We start from the raw sequence: 17,671 nt of genomic DNA, 5'->3' as shown, positions 1-17,671 counted from the left end.
GGATTTGAGCTTCAGTCAGTGTATTGTCTTTTGGGACCATGTTGAAAATTGGCATTGAGTATTTTTATTTTGTCTTGTGTTTCTTAAATGACAGCAAAGTTCCAGGGCAGATATATAGCCCATCAAAACAATACTACTCCATGGTTCAGAGCTTCAAAATGTGTACAGAGGGGCTTTCTTTAGCCCGTGCCACTGCTATGGATATATTGTTAGGACATATTTGAATTACTAGACCAAGGTATCAGAGGTATGATTACCAAACTGACATAACTGAAAATCTTAAGATATTCCTAATTATAGAATATTTACATGAAACCTTCACAAACTCTTTTCAGAGAAGTCAAAGAAATTTACAGCACAAAAGAGGTCACTTAGTCCAACATATCCCCAGTCAGACCCCACCTTCTACTACTAGGTCTGCAGTCCTTCAGGTCAAGGCTCTTCAAGTACACATTCCAGGAGTGTTTTCAATGTTATGACAGTGTTTGCTTTTACCCACCCTTCCCTGCAGTGACTTCCAGGTCCTTATTGTTCTCTGGGTGAGGATATTTTTCTTCATCTCCCCTCTAATCCTTTTACCAATTACTTACATTCTTGGTTTTTGAGCCCTCTCATAAGGAAAATCAGCCCTTTGTTTCTACACCAACAAGGCCTCTCATAATTATATCCATCTCTATTCAACTTTCTCTCAGCCTCCTCTGCACTAAAGAAGACTATGCTAGCTTATCTGGTCTTCCCTCATAGCTATGACTTTTCAGTCCTGGAAACGTCTTTGTAAATCTCTCTGCACCCTCTCCAGCACAATCACATCTTTCCTGTAATTTGGTGACCAGAATCACATGCAGTTCTCTGCTCCCATGCTCCATGACTTAGCCGTGGAGTCATCGTGTCATACAGCACGGAAACAGGGTCTTCAGCCTAAACTGGTCCATGCCGACCAGATATCCATCTAACCTAGTCCCACTTGCCCCTGTTTGGCCCATATCCCTCTAAATCTTTCCTATCCAGGTACCTGTCCAATGTCTTTGAATGTTGTTAGTGTACCTGCCTCAACACTTCTTCTGACAACACATTCCATATACGGATCACCCCCTGGGTGAAAAGGTTGTCCCTCAGATTCCTATTAAATCTCTCCCCCTCACCTTAATCCTATGCCCTCTAGTTCTTGATTCCACAACCCTGGGAAAAAAGTCTGTGTGCATTCAGCCTAGCTACACCCCTCATGATTTTATACACCTCAATAATATCACCCCTCTGTCTCCTATATTCTAAGGGATAAATTCCTAGCCTGTCCAACCTCTCTTTATAACTCAGTCCCTCGAGTTCTGGCAACATTCTCATAAATTTTTTCTGCTCTCTTTCCATCTTAATGGCATCTTTCCCAGGGCAGAAGTGACTAAAAACTGAAACACGATATTCCAAATGCAGCCTCACCAACGTTTTCGTACGACTACAACATACCATGCCAGCTTCTTCACTCAGTACCCTGAATGATGAAGGCCAGCCTGCCAAAAACTTTTGTCACCACCCTGTCTACCTGTGATGCCAATAATGGATAAGGTCATGTATACCTTTTTGACTACTTTATTGACCTGCCCTGCAACCTTTGAAGATCTGTCCACTCTGTTCCTCTATACTACTCAATGTCTTCCCATATATTGTATGTTTGCTTGCCTGTTGCACCTCCCCAAATTACTCCCCACATTTCTCTGGATTAAAATCCACTTACTATTTTTCTGCCCAACTGATCAGACCATATTCCCACAGTCTCATTTTTTTCCATCTCAGCTACAGGGCCAATTTTTGTATCAGCTGCAAACTTCTTTATCATACCCTTGTTGGATTCAACTGTTTTAATTAGTCTTTTAACATGTATAGTGTTTAATATACCTCAAGTGGCTGCACAAGGAATGGCCGCTTACTAGCTTATTGGTCCGTCCATCAGGTGAATATGTGGTTTTTTCATTGGTTGGTTTGGCCACAGGTATCTAATAGGTTTCCTGATTGGACTATTGTTAGCTAAAGAGCATCTCTTGTCTCAGGTATAAAAGGTGTCACTTTTTGTTAATCTCTCTCTTGCTCTTGCTGTCCCCTGGCCTGAGCTTTCTTTTGTTCCTTTGTCTCAGCTCATCAAAGCTAGTGCCTCATGCTCTGTTAATGTTTCTTTGTTTTAAACTTTCCAATAAAACTTTGTGAAGCACCAAGTTGTTTTCAACTCATTCCTGGACTCCTGAAAGAACCTGTGGATTCGAAAATAACTGGATCTGACACCCTCTACATTTACGTCTATGTCATTAATATAAATCTCAAAAGGGTTGAGTACTGAACTCTCTGGAACCCTGTTGGTAACAGCGTTTCAGTGACAAAGCCACTCAGCAACCATTACTTTTAACTCTCGCCATTAAGCAGGTTTTGGATCCATATTGCCACCTCTTGGATATTGAATGAACCGTGAAATTCTATTAAGGTGACATGCATTCCATATAAAAATGCTTTATAAAATTGTCTATAAAATGTAGAGATTACCCTTTAAGATAGTCTGTTTTGTAGATTCGTATCTCTATTCATAGTTTGATATACTTGGAAAAATATTTTTCATTACTTTTAGGTTGATTACAAATCAGAGCTAGAAACAAGCCTGTTTTGGGGGCAGTATTAGCTTAATCATTTGGGGAACATGTGACAGATTTGGAGGAGATCCCCTTTGGCATAATATCTGTCCTTCTCTGCTTCTCTCCCATTTCAGTTACATTGTGGAATGCCACTTATACCATATATATACCACTTAATTCTATGTAGTATATGGCCAACAGCATATGTGCCTGCATGAAATACGTCTATTTGCTCCACATATTTTTTCATGATTATATGCAATGTATTTGAGATTGTTGTTAAATTCATTCTGTTAGTTGGATCAATCTTTTTCCTCCATGCAGCAGGTCTTCTGAACCTACCATTCCCAGGTGGTATCTCATCCAAGAACTGACCATTCTGAGTCAGTTTAGTGGGGTACTTTTACGGATCCACAACAACTACATTGATTCATGTTCCCCAAGAAGTGTTTTACGTAGAATATTGTAACAGTATTCGAACTCAAAGAAATCTGTTTCACTGTTTTTAAAAAATGGTAGACAAATGTCAGAGAAGTAGCCACTTTGTTTTAGTCGCTTTGTTATGTTCACTTGGATCAAATTATCCTCTGCCTTCATTTGATGCTGTGGCAAAGTTTATTATCAAATATCCTATTCCGTCCTTGGAGTTTGCACACCTATAGGACCTGGATGAGTGCAAGTGCCTTCCCAAGTGAAATTGCCCCTTTGATGTGCTGTTAATTTGGAATGAGGTGAGATGGCCAGGCAGAAGTTAATTCCATATTCAATAGTGCCAAGAATTGGTTTCAAGGCTATTTCATTGGGTTCTCTATGACTATTAGAGAGATCACCATACAACTAGTGTGCACTGAAAGAACCTAAAGCACCATACAGTTTTTTTTATAATAGCACATATCTGTCTGTAAATCAGTTAGTGTTACACATATTTATACATAATAGAGTCCTAGAGTTGTATAGCACAGCAACAAGCCCTTTGGCCCACCATGTCCATGCCAACCTTTGTGCTAATCTACACTAATCCCATATGCCTGCATTAGGACTGTATCCTTTATCCCTTTCCTATTTAAGTGCCTGTCTAAATGTCTCTTAAATGCAGTGATTGTATCTGATTCCCCTGGCAGCAAGTTCCAGATATCAACTACTCAGTGTAAAAAAACTTTCCTATCAAATCCCTTTTAAAACTCCTTCCTTGAGCTTTAAACCTATGCCTTCTTATTTTAATGCCTTCAGCATGGGAGAAAGATTCTGATACCCTATCTATGCCTTTATAAATTTTATATACCTCGATCAGATCACCCTTCAACCTCCTTTGCTCCAGGGAAAATAGACCCAGCCTATCCATTCTCATCCCCATTACTTAAAGTCCTCCAATCCAGGCAACATCATGGTGATCTCCTCTGCACTCTCTCCAGCACAGACACATCCTTCCATTAGCATGGTGATCAGAACTTCACATGACACTCCAAGTGTCGTCCATCAGTGTTTTGTAAATTTGCAAAATAGCATCCAGCTTATATATTCTATGCCCCCATTCTTGTACACTCCAAAATAAATTTGTGGATATCAAATAACACATAAGGAAAAGGTTTTGCTTGGGACTCTGAGCTAAAACGATGAGTCTCTGCTCCTCATATTTGTGAAGAGCACGTAGACCTCCTGATTGCCAAGTGTATGTACATACACACTGCTGAATCAATCAACAGATTTAAACATTTCCTTGTATTTCAGCAATATGCAACATAAAATGCTTATAATACTACCGTGACAAACTTAAATTTGCATGATTTATACAGCAGATTGTCCTTAGGGAAGAAAATGAGGTGTGAGCAGAATTTTTGTTCCTGGTTATTTCTGAGTAGAAGGGGATCATCGCGTAAATATTACCTTTCCAAGATGTCATGTTGCTGCTTTGTTTCAAAAGCAATGTGTTGAAATAAGTTACTCTGCAAACAGGAGTCTGAAATGATCATGCGAGGGGACTGCAAATGGCAAAAGGTAGTGCAAATTAGGCATTAATTGATCCGGATGGAACATGACACATGATAGACTCAAAACCAGACCAATATGTTCTAATTCATCTGCTGCTACTCATCCTGGCAATGTGATTCATCCTGTGGCATCAATCCCTACACTGCATAATATCCAGGCTGAGCAATTAATCTTTCACCAGATGGAGACTGTTTTCAGCTTCTTGTGCACGGAATGAACTATGGGCTCAAGAATATGTACACAGTGAAAATGTATAGGTATTGCAATGTGAGATTAACCTGTGCCAGTTCTGTGCAATGTAGGCTGCATGCCAGTTTTGTGCAGTCTGTTAATTATAAATAAACGTCTGCTGCATCCAACTCCATGGTTTGTTATGGACCATTATCAATTTTGGTTAAACTTGCCGACAAAGGTGACACTGTTGTAGTCTGGTGAAATAATTGCTGTCTCGCAGAGGCCAAACATCAGTTCTCAGACATGTCCTCATTTCCTCTTTTCAGACCGTGGCCCTACCATTCAACATCAGAATAGTGGAGAATGGTTGCTTTTCTGATAGACTGCAGAAAATAAAGGAATGGGGTCTCCAGTTGTTGGGAATGGACCTTTGATCTCATGTATGAATGTTTTGGCATTGGGTATAGGTTGTATAAGTCTGTTACTTGCAGTTGTAGAACTAGTGAATGGAATAACAGAGTTGTTCGAGAGAGCAAGGACAGACATAAGAGGAAGCAATTTAATGTATGAACTGATGCACTCTGAAAGAAATGACATAACGAGGAGGCATAATCAAAATGGTACAAAAGCAAACTATCTCTGATGCTGGAAATCTAAAATACAAACAGAAAATGGTGGAAGTTCACAGTGAGTTAGACAGCATCTCTGGAGAGCTAAACAAAGTTAATGTTTAGAGTTCACCTTTTGCTCAATACAAGCTGCATATAGTGCCAACACTCACTCTGATCTCCCAAATGAGTTTGTAAAATTGGATAAAAAAGAAATTAGAAGTAGCACTGTGGCATTTAGCACACTTAAACAGGGCTTGTGTAGTTCCTGTTGGGAACTGTGTACAGAGTACGCAGTTGCTACACCCACCCACACACACAATGAACTAGCTCCAAGCCACTGTGAGTTGTGGGCTGAATGACTGGTGCATGCAACTCCTAATAGATCTTTTTAAAAAAAAAGTGGTTGCGATCAATGAAGGGAATTTCGTTGAAGTAGTTAACATTTGAATAGTGAGACCTTCAATATGTAATCACAGAATGAGGCTGGGAGCTGCCATGTGTGAGACGTCAATGTGACAGTGCAGATTATTTAATTGCCATTTCTAGCCTGAACCCTGTGAGACAAACAGTTAAGTCTTTTTTGAGAATGAACAAAAGTTTTAGGCTTTCTTGGAGGCTCCAGTATCTGCTGGCAGCTAAAACAATGTGCTTCACATGACATCATAAGCTGCTCTGGACAAATGTCAGCTGTGCTAAGGTGAATCATGCCTGAAGGTGCCTAGGTCGCTAATTAAATTGGAAATGATCGCTAGTACAATCAATGGGGCAAAACAGCTCATGTTCAATCTGTACATAAAAGTGTGTGGAAATGGTTCCAATTTCCAGACAAACATGTAAGAAGCAAGAACATGGGGAAGGAAAAAAGGAAGGGAGCATAGAATCAAAGAGAAGGTCTATGAAAGAGGGATAGTGGTGCAAGATAAAAGGGATGGTAATAGGACAAGCAAATACATGCTGGAATGGTCTAGAGGAAGCATAATTAGAAAAGCAAAGTTGTTTATAATCATTGCTTTCTGATAAATTAGCATTGGCTATGACTTGAATGAATTCAGTGTTGAATCTGGAGATGTGTAAAAACATCTAAATGCTACTATTTTGTGGGCTTTCAATGGCAGAGAGATTTGGGGTATACATTCACAATCTTTGAAAGAAGCAGGGCATATTGGGATGCTGACAAGCAGGGTATTCAAGGAAACAAATGGGATGAGAGTTTTAAATTGAGGCATTTGTAATATAAATAACCATCATAAACTTCGATTGGGCCTCAGCTAGAGTACTGTGTAAAATCCTGGGCACAATACCACAGGAGGCGTGACAAGCGTGTGTATTGGGATGAGATTTGAGAAACTGGGATTGTTCTCCTTAAAGCAAGGAAGGTTAAGTGGAAACTCAGGACTTCAAGATTATGAGGGTTTTTGATTAGGTAGAGAAAAATTTTAAATAACAAGCAAAATAACTAGGGGAGTAATGAGGAGAAGTTTCTTAGCACAGATAGTGGTTGAGATCCAATACTAACTACCTGAAAGGGTGGTGGAATCAGATTCCATAGGAAATATTAAAAGGTAATTGAGCATTTACATGAAGATGGTTATTTTCAGGGTTATGGAGAAAAAACACAAGCATGGATCTGAGAAAAATGACCTCTTGGTACATCTCTAAAGATGATCCTCTAATTCAAATTTGAAGGTTCCAAAAAAGCATTATGAGCCCAGGTACCTGGTGTGAAGTTCCATATCAACTGCAGGAATAACTTGCTAGGATATGCACAACATGCAGTTCTGATGAACTTTCCTGGACCTGAAGCATTAACTGTTTCTCTTTCCACAAATGCTGTCTGACCTGATGAACGTTTCCAACATTTTCTGTTTTTATTTCTGATTTCCAGCATCTACAGTTTTTGATTTTCTTACAGTTTCTGATTATGTTGGACAATGTCATTGGAGGTGCACTGGTGGTTTAAAATACAGCACTGTGATGATAGCAGTGCAATTATATTGAATAGGATTCTTTGTTTCGTCTATTTTAATCTGCCAGTGAAATCAAGTCAAATGTACTGATCAACTAGATGCTTTCCTGGTTGTTTATCTATCTTGTTTATAAGATGCTAATGAAGACAAATTCAAACAGCTGCTGTGGCCTGCAGAAACATAATGATTTCATCGGCCTAACAGACCCTGACAACATTACCTAAGTGCTGGACACTCTCAGTAGTCTTGATCCAATTTGAGCCATCGTTTACCAGATGTGTTTATTGATGCATGTTGTATTCAGACCCAATGTTTATAACTTTGATCAAATCTAATGCTGTCTCTTAAATTTGAATCCCTGCTGGGGTCTTTTTCCATCGTAGTATCCATTAAACCACTGATTGGATATTTTAGGCTCTATAGCAAACAACTTTCTTTCCTGTCTTCAATTAGGGCAATTCGCATTAGAATTAGAAAAAAAAAGAAATTGATGTTAAACAGGTGTACAGCAAAGTGATTAATGTTTCAATGGAATTTCCTTTTAGGACAGGAAGGAAGTTTTTGAATGCTATCTGACCAACTGTGATTTTCCATGCATTTTCTGTTTTGATTTTGCATGGGAAATCTCTGCAAGGAACTGGATATATTTCTCAATTGTGCCAATCGAGCAGGCAGTGCCAGCAGGATATATAATTCTCTGAATATTCATCCTGAGCGCTGTCAGAGTGAAGAGTGGCACAACATGGTTGCTTTCTTCTTCTGAGATTTCATGAAACTCTCCCTGCAAAACAGTAACAGCACAGTTCATAGGGTACGTGTATTCACTTGGAAAGAATTGGAACCAAGGAAGCCACCTCCACTGAAAATTAATGTATTATACCTTGTTTAGAGTGCAAAATAGGAGGCAAATTACAGGCAAAATTGACAAAGTATGACTATTGTTTTCCACTATAAATACTGCAAAGCTAGAGAGAAAGAAATAAATCTTGCAATATTGATATTGGCACGGTAGCGTAGCGGTTAGCGCGATGCTATTACAGTGCCAGCAATCGGGGTTTGATTCCCGTCGCTGTCTGTAAGGAGTTTGTACATTCTCCCGTGTCTGTGTGGGTTTTCTCCGGGTGCTCTGGTTTCCTCCCACATCCCAAAGACGTACAGGTAGGTTAATATGGGTTTAAAATGGGCGGCACGGACTCGTTGGGCCGGAAGGGCCTGTTACCACACTGTAAATAAAATTTTAAAAATTTAAAATTTAATTAAAAAATTTGCTTTACAAAGGTGGAAGTTTAGCCTCTCCAAATACCAGCAGGCTGCACACTTCTTACTGATAAATTAACATGACTGCAGTGAATTTATTCACTTGAATATTTTCGTCATTTTTTAAAATCTTTGTCTTGTTGGTTGTTCTGAAAGTTTGATAGTAATCATAAAATGTGGATGGAAAGTGTGTAAAACTATGAAGGAATATTTTGAAGGAAAAATAAACAGGGAGCTAAAAGCCCTGAATTTTCTCAAAAGGAAATTGAATCACCACCAAACTGTCATGCACAGACTCATCCCTTGTTTCACTTGTTTCCTTGGTCTTATGTTTTGGCTCCTTAATACAAAACAGATGTAGTTTTATAACATTAACTGCAGAATGTCAGATTTATATAGGATACTCAGATATTTTCCATTTGATTTTTTTTTCACATACTGTTCTTTGCCTTTATGGCTAGAGAGAAACTTGGAGACTTCACAATGATCATTATTGTTCAGTTCCTGACCTTACTAGAAAGTGTGGGGATTGAATGGGAATTTAAAGTTGGGTAGTTTGAGTCCTTAAATCTGACTAGTCAATAGTTTTAATTTTAAAACGTTGATCTTAATTTCTCTGACTGATTTAAGCAGAAGCAGTGGAGTAAATACTTTTAGTGGACAGATCTGCTCTGGACATTGAGTCTACTTGTGAGGTACCAAGGTGAAAGCTAAGCAATAATATGCACAGAATAGGGCTGCCAACAAAGAATTTCAAAAATAAAGATCAGGTTTTTGCGATTTTTGATATAGTTGCTACAGCTACTCCACCTTCCTCCTTCCCACTCCTCCATTCCTTTTAACCTCACCTCCTCTCTTTCCTCTCGCCTCTCCCCCTCCAACCCCAGGCTTCCGTTTCCCCCCACACATTCCTCCTCTTCCCCTCTTTTAAGCCTCCCTACCTTCGTACTCCAACAGTAGCAGTTAAAAGGCAGTTTTTTTCAGCTTGAGTGGCGGTCAAAGTGTTACGTGGGCAGTATTTGTCCTACCTCACCACAAATAATTCCTCTCGGCAGTTCATGGAAGTTCTCATTCATGGAATTGCTTTGCAGAATTTTTAATTTTTGAACATTTATGTTGTCGATCTTTGTAGGCTAAGTAAGTTATATGGGAGTAAGGCCATTTTGCAATAATTTTTTTACAGGCAACCAATTTTACGATTGAACATAGAATCTCCCATGCAATATGGGACTGTTGACAACCATCAGCAATAAATACCTTGGAACAAGCAGCCATTTTGGAAAGCTGCTGCTATAACTCTGGTGGAATGGCTATGTGCTTTGTCTAATTGCAAGGACTGTATCTCTGTTGATCGAACATAGAACATTACAGCACAGTACAGGCCCTTCAGCCCACAATGTTGTGCCCACATTTTACCCTGCTCTAAGATCTATCTTACCCTTCCCTCTCACATAGCCCTCCATTTTTCTATCATTCATGTGGCTATCTAAGAGACTCTTAAATGTCCCTAATTTATCTGCCTCCACCACCTCTGCCAGCAGTGCGTTCCACGCACCTACCACCTTCTGTGTAAAAATAACTTGCCTCTGACATCCCCCCAAACCTTTCTCCAATCACCTTAAAATTACGCCCCCGGGAAAAAGTCTCTGATTGTCCACTCAATCTATGCCTTGTATCATCTTATACACCTCTATTAAGTCACCTCTCATCCTCCTTTACTCCAAAGAGAAAAGCCCTAGGTCACTCAACCTATCCTCACAAGACTTGTTCTCCAATCCAGGCAGCATCCTGGTAAATCTCCCCTGCACTGTCTCTAAAGCTTCCACATCCTTCCTATAAGGAGATGACCAGAACTGAACACAATATTCCAAGTGTGGTCTAACCAGAGTTTTATAGAACTGCAACATTACCTTGTGGCTCTTGAACTCAATACCCCGACTAATGAAGGCCAACATGCCATACACCTTCTTTACAATGCTATCAACCTGTGCGGCAACCTTGAGGGATCTATAGACATGGACCTCCACACTGTTAAGAGTCCTGCCATTAACCTTGTATTCTGCCTTCAAATTCGATCTTCCAAAGTGTATCACTTCACATTTTTCCGGGTTGAACTCCATCTGACACTTTTCAGCCCAGCTCTGCATCCTATCAATGTCCTGTTGTAACCTACATCAACCTTCCACACTATCCACAACACCGCCAACCTTCGTGTCATCTGCAAACTTACTAACCCACCCTTCCAAATCCTCATCCAAGTCATCCAAGTTGGAGAAAACAGACAAGTTATCCAAGTTGGAGACAATAGACCTAATTCAGTTTTCACTGCCTATATACCAACCAGGCACCAAAAACAATGATGCAAATGAGTCCTGATTCTCCTTACTATTGGACACAACGACCTAAGACCTTCTAGCCAATGGAAGAACACAGTGCAGAAAAGTACGATCTTGTAGTATTTTTGAGTCAGCAATTTTATTTAAATGTTATATCCTCTCTGTAATGATAAATGCTGACATGGAGATCCATTCACAGAGCCCTATCCTTCTTTGTAAAGAAAAATTCCAATTATAGTTGCATCTCTTAGTAACTGATTACTTCTGCATTGTTTTGGTTTTTTTAGGCAAAGTTTGAACGTTGGAATCTCTCTGATCCAACATATTGTGGCTGTCTGCTTTGATGTAACCATGAGTGAGCTCAAAACCTTTCTGGAGGCATCTCTCAGTGGCTTCTTATTTCTTCTGAAGGACGGTTATCAGAGGATAAATGAAAGATGGCAGAAACAACATGTTAGCGGTGCCACTCTGATGCATCCTTGCATAGGACCAGCATCTGTTACTTGTATCTGAAGAATCTGCTGGTACCAAGTTAGATGTCCAGATAAATTCATCACCAATTCTGCATATACCTTTGGTCATATAAAGAGACAATTCCAGCACAAGGACAACTTCGACAGTACCTGTCAAAGTGTAGCCGCTTTGTGCTGTGACATGGCAGGCTTTTTGCAGGCAAAGGGAGGAAATTACTGTCATCTTTTCCAGTCTTCAGCTGACAGCTGCATCCAGCAGGTTAACAATGCAATGCTTTTCAGAATCAGGAGTTTCATCACATTTCCAGCAGAAAGTAGCTAGCAGCAAGAAATATGATTCCTTGAGATGAAGGGAACTGTTGATTGCATACATGCATAAACCCATTCCTCAGCCGCAACATAGTGCCTTTCATGAATAGAAAGGGCTGCCCTTACATCAATGTGTAGGTAATCTCTGGTCTCAGGGACTGGAACATATGTTTTTGCAGCCCTAATTTTTAGTTTATCCTGCCACAATCAATGGAGTTACTTAGTTGGAAGACCAAGAAACTTTCCAGGATGACACTTAGGTTCAAGGTTATCACATGCAAAAAGTGCCAGAATTGAACCACCTACCTGATACATGGTGGACCACATTTTTGGCATCCTAAGAGTTTCCTTCTCAGATTGCTTAAATGCTCTGAAATGTCTCCTCAAATGAAGTGTTAATGTTGATCTATTAAATAAATACTGGAAGCAGAACTTTGATGTCTGAATTAAAAACATAGAAATGTTGAAAATAAAAGCAGGAGTAGGTCCTTTGACTCTGCTCCGCCATGCAGTAGCTTATCATCGAAATTCAGTACCTTTTCCCAGCTTTCTCCCAATATCCATCGATTCCTCATGCCTTAAAAACAACATCTGACTCCTTCACAAATGTGTTTAATGATTTAATTTCAACTCTTTTCTGTGGTTCAGAATTCCACAGGTTCACCATATTCCCTATGAGAAGAAATTTCTCCTCATCTCAGTTTTAAATGGCATGTCACTGGTCTACCATTGGGAACATCCTTCCTGCAGCTGTCCAGTCCTGGTAGAATTTTGTAGGTTTCTGTAAGACCCCCTCTCATTCTTCTAAACTCAAATGAATATAAGCCGAATTGACCCAATCTCCATTTATCATCCTGCCTTTCTAGAAACCAGTCTGGTGAACTTTCACTGAACTCCCTCCACAGCAGGAACATCTTTCCACAGGTAAGGAGACTAAAACTGGACAAAGTATTCAAGGTGTGGTCTCACCAAGCCCTGTACAAACGCAGGAAGTTATCCCTGCTCCTATACTCATATCCCCTCCCTACGAAGGCCAGCTTACCATTTGTCTTCTTAATCATCACTTGCTCATGCATGTTTGTCTTCAGTGACTGGTACATAAGAACACCCAGGTCTTGTTGCACCCCCTCCCTTTTTTCCATTCAGATAATACTCTGTCTTCCTGTTATTGCCCACAAAATTATACTGCATCTGCAATGCATCTGCCCACTCCCTCAACCTGTCCAAACCAACCTGGAGCTGTGTGCATCCCCCACATCTGGTGATGCTGCTTAACGTTGGAGGAGTATGACACAAAGTGAAGTTAAGGGTAAACCACAGGCTCAGTTCTCCCTTCACCTGGCAAATGGAGGTGCAAAAAATAAATTTACTTTGCAGTTTCCATTTAGAAATACTGTGCAACATAGTAGTAAATAAAAAAGATATTTTTGGATATTGAAATGATTTTTCCAGTATATTCCCATGTGTGAGAGAGTGAATGAATGTATGAATAAGAAGGTAAGCCAATTAGGAGCTTGGAAGATGTCTCTAGGTTTGTTATATCTCATTTTCTCTGCTGTGGCCACAGTCATTATGCTGATGTCTCACTCCTCAAAAGATTGAAGGTGTGTAGCTTTGGTGATGCACCCCAGCCCCTATCCTACACTATCACTTTCTATTAGTAAGCACGATTTATCCACCTTTGTGTGAAAATCTCACTTGTAAGGGAAATAACAGAAATCTACATGAGAAGGTGGATAAAAAGAGATGATCTCTAATCAACTGTCCAGAGCAATAGCCATAGGTAACAAGTGAACTCTATGCTGACATGATACTTCTTTCTTGACCCATTAACTGGGCCAGTTTAATATGGTTCATGGCACAATTAAGCAAAAGAAAATACAAATGCACAAATAGCAATTGACAGATGTTGCTGTATTCTCCCTTTGGTGCATGTCAGATTTAAATTAATAAGGATTGGCAACCAATCTATTGTTGCTGTATGTTGAGATATCCATGAGGATAATCTTATATTGGTTCAAGTACTTCTTTTTCATTTGCCTTTAGGTTCAGACTATAAATAAGATTGCATAGAATGTTCCATTATCAGTTGCTCCATTTATACTTTAGGAACTAGGTCCAGCCTCAACTGTACGACCTCCTGCAACTAGATCTTAGAATCTTGGTTTTGAATGGGAACTTCGATGGTCTAAAATGATGTATTGCTTTAAGAGCAGCTAATAGCTCTTACAGCAGAAAGCTTTGCACTTTGACATGTTCCCAAAGTGAATATCAGCTGTAAATATCAGCAAATATTGCTAGAGACCACCTTTCATTATTGGCTAAGTTCAGTATCCAGTGTACAGCATTGAAATGGTGTTACTATCTCTGAGAAATTATGGCATTCCACTCAAAAGGTTTTTTATTGATATGAGATATGTCTTAACATTGTTTCTTTGACATTGTAATTGAATTAGGCTTACAGTCAAACAACAAATCTAGAAGACAAATATTGACCTCTCACATGACAAGCTGAAGGTTAAAGTTTTGATCTATTAGAGTAGAGTAATACTGCTGCTACTTCTCAGGAAAATCTGTTTGGTATTGATGGTCAGCTTCTTCCTCTCAACAGGTGTTTACTCACTTTCCCCTGCTTCTTAACTTTCAGAGTTTAACTGTTTACTGCTGTTTAACTTTCGGAGCCAAACGGGAAGATAAGTGAGTTATGTCCAGGCATCTGCCAGTGTTGCACAGAATCAGCCACCAAGACGTGCTTACATGTGGCTCCGTGACTTTCCGATCTTTCTATATGTACATAGGCACCTTTATTCCTCCAGCCATGTTATTCAGATTGGGAACTCTTTGTGTGGAGAATTATGGGGAAAACATTCACATCCTGTTATTCAGCCCAGGTCCACCATGCTGTAACTTCCTGTCACCCAGTCAATAGAATACTTCACAATTGCAACAATTTTCTCCAATGGAAAGAATTTCAGTCAATAAAAATACTTGAATTTTCTTGTGTAGCAAATGTACATCACTGTGTTAACTTCAACATTTCTGATCAGTTGGATGCAAAAAAAATAGCCTCAAGGGAAAGGTATATAGGAAAACCCTTTGGCACTTAAATGTTTAATGGAGTGCTCCCTTGCTGTCATAACGAATTGTTTAAAACTGAAGAATCAGACCTTGCTTTCAGGTGATTCTTGGGTGAGCCTGTGGGCAAACAGTCCAAATGAATCTCATCACTCAAGGGTTTATTGAAAGGTCATCATGCTTTATTTAATATCTTTCAGCAAACAAGCATTATTCCAAATAACATTTTCAGACAAATTATTTGGAAAGCCATACCAATTTAAGCATATTTGAATTTTATTTTGCCATGATATTCTGACCAGTTGAGCCTTTAAAGGTATCTTTCTTCCATCTTAGAACCATTCTGCACTCTTGGAGGTTCTGTCCTTTAAATGAAATCTTTCAGTTGAGGTCCTGTTTTCAGTCAGGTGAATGGTAAAGTTTCTTTGGTAAAATTACTGAAGAACTAGGACCATCCTGCTTCTAAATCAATAATCCTTGTTCAATATCACTATCAAAATATAGGCTAACTACACCTTCATCTCCTTGCTTTTTCTGGAATCTAGCAACTGAATTGCCTTTTTCTCGCAATTATATCTGAAACTGTTTGAGATGTTTCCGAGATGTTATGAGGCTTTAGAGAAGTCCAAGTCTTTCTTATTTGAAACATTGACACATTTTTTTGTTTCTAAATATTGGAAAAGGTTTGTTTGCTTAAACTTGACTATTGTATTGAGCAAAACTGTGACAACAATGGGCGGAGCACACTTGTGGAATGGTAGAAGACTGCAGACTAGAGAAGGTGGTAACATTTGATTGTACAGCTGAAGCCTAATGAAAAAGGCAAAAAATACAAAGACTGGATTTATGGATCTTATTTATTCTAACATGGGCAAAATTAAAGTATAATTAGCTGTTCTGTTAGAGCTGAAAAATACTTCAAATAAGTTTCTTGATGCAATGTAAGATGCTTAGAGCAGAAGACAGAACGACTGATTTCGAGGCAAGCATCAAACTGAGTAAACATGACAACAACTGTGCCCATGAACTTAATTGGCATTGTGGCATGGCAGTTAGTGCTGTTGCCTCATAGCTCCAATGACTTGGTTCAGTCCTGACCATGGATGTGGTCTGTGTGGAATTTGCCTTTCTCCCCGCCACTGCTTTGGTTTCTTCTCGTGCTCTGGTTTCCCAAAAATATGCTATAAATTGTCCCTAGTGTAGGTAAGTGTCAGGAGAAGGAATGTGGACTTGATTGGTATTTGAGGGAATAGATTACAGAGAAGTGATAAGGGGCAGAACGGGAGAACTCTATGGGGAGCCAGCATAGCCTAATGGGCTGAATGCCCTCCTTCTTTGCCTTAATAATAAGAAAATAAGAAAACTGCCTGTGAATCACTTTGGGATGATTAAGCTTGTAAAAAGCTCTCCATAAGTGCAAGCTTATTCATTCATAATGGATCCTGAATTAACAGTGATCAGATTGACATGCAGTGGTTGGATAAGAGGATATTTTAACATGAAGAGCTTTTAATTCATTGCTTAACAGATGAAATTCAGATTATATTGGAAACACTTTATTTCCCAGTAGTTTTGATTTGAAGTACAAATTTAATAGAATCTTTCACTAATAATCTCATAATGTTTATTGTTCACAAGAACTGCTAGCAGCCAGATTGGTTTTGTGACAAAAGTAGGCCTGACTCTGATGTTTTCTTGACTTTGATGGCTTTGGTCATTCCAGTATATACAGTATATTCTCCGGGGACTAAGTAGTGGAGTATCTGTACCACCTGTCCAAAACCATAGTTGGGAGGGCCCATTCACTCTCAGGTTATTAGGTTTGGGACATAACATGTCAGTAGTGAGTGGTGAGGTTCTCAAATTTCCACACTCTGCACCCTCACCTACAGTTTGTGAGAGGGTATTGCACATTCAGGAATTCATCCTTACTGCTCAGTTTATTATTAGAATGATTAATTGTTCCATTAGAATGGGACCATTTTGCCTCAACCCTAGATATTATAGCAGATTGAGGAATGGCAAGACAGCGGTTCTATTGAAAACCACTAGCTATCTGCAGAATGTGCATTAGCGTGTTCCAGAATTCTACACTTGAGATGTTGTATATTTATTTCATGGTATATTCATATGTTTAGTTAATTGACAGTAAGTTAATGCATTTTAAATACATTTATTATTCTCAAAAATATCTTAATTATTTAAATCAGCTTCAACTATTTTTAATTGTACTTGTTCAACAGGGGCATTTAACAACAATGACACAGATCTTTGGCAGCACAGACTGTGAATGGTCAACAGGGTGGTGCTGGGATAGAGCATTAAGATGCATCGTCTTGAGGCTTAGTTGCCAATTGTGGCTTGTTTAGCTCATGGCACAGAACTGAACTCTTCAGATTCAGATTGTAGCAGCAAAGTGTTAGTGAGGCCGTGGGAGCAGTGCTTAGATAGGAAGGGAGGAGCAAACGCAATTGCAGGGTTGACCATTGTCTCCTCTTCTTTAGCTTTTCTAAACCCTGCTGAGAGGAAAGTGATGATGACAGGGTCAGGTTAATTTTTCATAATACTTGTGACAAAGCATGAGAGTACTCCAGACTTTGTAATTTCAGCTCTCACAGTTCTCATAAAGTAGAAAACAGCAAAAATGTACAGTGCTGTTCCAAATGGACAGAATGACCACTGGAGTGTTTCTCTCTTTGTTGCCAGCTTATGACTTGAAAACTAATATGCAGAACTAATTTCTAGTTCAGATCAAGGTCTGGCTGTGTGTTTCAATTTTTCTCCTGTTGTAAATTTAGCTATAAAGGGGGCACTTACTCTTTGTAAAATTACTTTTATTTAAATCATAGCAAGCAACTCATTGCCTAC

The 17,671-nt window shown here is 39.3% G+C and overlaps 1 protein-coding gene across 1 annotated transcript in view; it reads left to right on the top strand.

Moving 5' to 3' along the window:
- The window catches only part of ksr2 (kinase suppressor of ras 2), a 298,317-nt gene that overhangs the window by 143,698 nt on the left and 136,948 nt on the right, over positions 1-17,671 (top strand). The gene's annotated exons all lie outside the window — the stretch shown is intronic.

This window comes from Pristis pectinata, chromosome 17, assembly GCF_009764475.1.
Source record: "Pristis pectinata isolate sPriPec2 chromosome 17, sPriPec2.1.pri, whole genome shotgun sequence".
In the NCBI taxonomy this organism is placed as follows: domain Eukaryota; kingdom Metazoa; phylum Chordata; class Chondrichthyes; order Rhinopristiformes; family Pristidae; genus Pristis; species Pristis pectinata.
This window is presented reverse-complemented; position numbering and strand designations above follow the sequence as displayed.